The following is a 3,546-nucleotide window of genomic DNA, read 5'->3' as shown; positions in this document are numbered from 1 at the left end:
AAAAAAAAAAAAAAGAGAAAGAAAAAGATAAAAATTAAAAAATTAAGTACCTAAATTTTACAGCACCTAATTAACATGTGTTATTTAAAATATTCCAGTATAATATTTTTATAAATTCAAATTTTATTTCCAGCTGGACCTGAAATAGTACTCTTTTATTAAATGCATTGGATTTGGACTTCAGTCTCATTGGCCCACCTGAATTCAGGAATTAAGACATATCATTTTTCATTTACACTAACCAAGTTGTCACCCCTGTGAAAATGACTATTACAGGGCAGACATTTTCTAAATATTGCCAAAGGTAAGCGGGTTATTTTGTAGATAATCTTGAGGTTAGACCAAGGCACCCAGATAATATACAAAAAGAAAGCAATTGTAAAAATATTTTCGTAGGAGGTACATTTCATGCCAAGCCTGAAGTATTCTAACAACCGGATCACCACACAGCCCCAACTACAAATGAGGCTGCAGATGTCTAAATCCTGGAAATGAGCATCGCTGGTCACTGGGCATAGGGTACGTAGTGGTCATAGGTAGAGAACTTGAAACCTGTTGTCCTGGATTCAAATAGCAGCACTGGCCTTTCCAGGGCCTCTCAGACGGAGTACAAAAACTCAGTTTTATTTTTGTGCTCAGTTTTCTCATTTTTATTTTTATCATAAAATAAGAGAAGTATGGAGGGGAAGTTGGGGAGTTGGTGTCTTTTTGTGGGGAGCGTCAGGGGTGTGCTCTTGACCTTGTCTTTCATTAGGAAAGGGAGCATCTCAGCACCTCATGAGCACAGGTGTGTCTGCAAACATCTCCTGTTTGGGGTAGGAGCTTTGGAAGGAAGCCGACACAGAGGCTGCAGCCTCCCATCTGCTCACTGCAGCATCTGAACGTTCTTTTCTGAGGTCCTAGCTGTGGAACTGGCTCACCCTGATCCTTGGTGTCCAGCTGCTGGCAGAGCTGGTGTGCTGATACACCAGCATGCTGGGACCACCAGGCCAAGCTGGCAGCTGGGCTCTGGGGTCTAGCTCCCCATACGTCTAGTGCCTCCTCTTGATATCTGTCAAGGGAAGGAGAGCAGGGTGGCGTGGCTACTATGGTGGAAGCAGCTTCTCCCTGACCACTCGGTGCCTGAGCATGGTCAACCTGTTGTTCCAGTTGGCTTGTTTATGCCATTCAACATATAAGATCATTGAGAGCTCCTGATTCTGTTGGGATCACTAGGCACAATGCACCTGGATAATAATCAATTTCCTCTCTGTTCTATGAGGCTTCAAAATCAAAGGCAAAGCGCATTCTGGCGTACATGCTCAGGTGAGGGAGTAGGTTGATAAGAAAAATTCCCAGAATGGCCACTCTTAAAGGGCAAGCATCTGAGTTTCTCATTCACTGGCTCCTGTTTTCTATAAATGGAACTGGCCATATGGCTCCATGGTCACTGGGCTTTGTGGATTTGGAAGAGGTGAGATATATTCATCCAACATTAGGCGTAAGCCATGGGCTAGACCCCTTGCTAGGAGCTGTTGGGGACATATGTCATCCCTTGCCATGAACTCACAGTTTCATGAGGGAGACAAGCACAGGAATAGCCTGCACATGTGGCAGATGGTGAGGGAGTGTGGCACCATCAGGGTTGTCCTCCGGCTGTCCATTGTCAGCACCTGTGCAGTTGGTGCCAGGTTCATCTCATTTACATTTTTTAATTATTTAAGCAGTTTTAGGGTATTGATGTGTTCAAATTTTATCCCCCAAAGTAAGCTGGGTCTGGCTTCCATGTGTTGGGTGTTCAACATCTACCAGTACATGTTGGTTCTAGGATTAAACTATTTGGCCTTGTTTCAGCTGAGCTTTGTTTGTAAATGGGACAAGGGTGGATATGGGTGGTGGCTCCGTGGCTTTTGTGTTTTGCTGCCTGACCAGGTAAGGAAAGAGGATGGATTACAGCAGCATGGTCACAAATGGGTTTCTAAATACAGGAGCAGCCCTCATCCACTTGGGTTAACTCATTTCATTTTTTAAAGTATGAATATCCTTTTAAAGGATTAAGCCCTATTCATAACAGTAAGCCACTGCAAGTAAGTTATCATTAGCCGCTCTCAGAGAGTACGTATACAGACTTTGAAATTTCGAGAATTAAAGTAGAGGCATTTGGAGAGGAGATGGCCAGCAGTTCAGCAGTGAAATATTTTGAACAGATAGAGGAAGTGATAAAAAGCTGGGGTAAAGATTCACCAAAGCATGTATGCAGTAATGCTGGCATTGTTCCCTCCTCTCTCACATGGTCAAGTTGGATGAATTTTGAATTACACCAAAATTCATTTGGTGTAACTTTAGGGAGTGGTAAGGGAAGGATAGGATTGGCTAAATAATCCAAACACACACCCCAGAAAGAGTTGGGAAGGAAGGGAAAGGAGTGAGCATTAATCATTTCAATCTGATTAATCTAAATAAAGAGAATGGAAGTATTGGTTGGGGAAAAAATGTTGGGATTTCAGTAAATCAGTCTTTGTCAAACTATTTTTAATTTCCAAGTCACTGCAGATATTTTTGTAAAACACACAAAAAAACTAAGAAAAACAAAAGAAAATAACTGAAGACACACAAAATACAAGCCCAGATTTTTATTAACAGATTCAGCAGAATCTACTTGATAATAAGTTCAACATAAAATTATACTTCAGTAAATATGATCAGCACAAATATAACATTAGAAAAAAGGAAGAATTACACAAGTTATACACAGGTATTGAAAGCACGCATTTGTATGGGTTATTAGTCCCTATACTTGTAACTTTTGGTTGTTTCACCAATGTAACTAGATAAAATGCAGTGAGTGAAAGATGATTCTCCATATGAAATGTCTGTATGCACCCTCTGAATAAGCACCATGTATATTAATACATGAAGTCTTTATAGTGACAAATGAGCTTGCTTCTTGTGTGTTAATATCATCTAAATTAGGTTACCAACAATGTCATTTGTGGAAGACAAGCTTTCTGTTTTGCTCCATATTTTGATAACATTAGCAGTAGAGAAAACCATGTTACAGAGGAATGTTGATCAGAATTTAACTTTAAAATATTTAAATTTTAAAGGAATTTCAGTGAATTCAGGATATTTATTTTGAACTTTTTCCAAAATGAAGCAAGTGATACTATACTGCATTTTCAAAATTAATCTTCAATCCTTCATCAGTAGCCAGTTCCAACAAATTTGTCCTGTAAAGTTAGAATTGAATTTGAATTATCTTTTGATGAAAGAAATTATTCCTGATCTATGACTTTCTTCTGAGAAGTTCTTTTGATGACAAATTAAATTCAGGGCTCGGCACAATGACTTATGCTGTGATACCAGCACTTTGGGAGGCCAAAGCAGGAAGATCACTTAAAGCCAGGAGTTTAAGACCAGTCTGGGCAACATAGTGAGGCCCCCCATATCTACAAAAATTAAAAATTATCAGGTGTGGTGGTGCAGGCCTATAGTCCCAGCTACTCAAAAGGCTATGGCAGGAGGATTGCTTGAGCCCAGGAGTTCAAGGCTGCAGTGAGCTATGAT

This window comes from Cebus imitator, unplaced genomic scaffold, assembly GCF_001604975.1.
Source record: "Cebus imitator isolate Cc_AM_T3 unplaced genomic scaffold, Cebus_imitator-1.0 Scaffold450, whole genome shotgun sequence".
Taxonomy (NCBI): domain Eukaryota; kingdom Metazoa; phylum Chordata; class Mammalia; order Primates; family Cebidae; genus Cebus; species Cebus imitator.
This window is presented reverse-complemented; position numbering follows the sequence as displayed.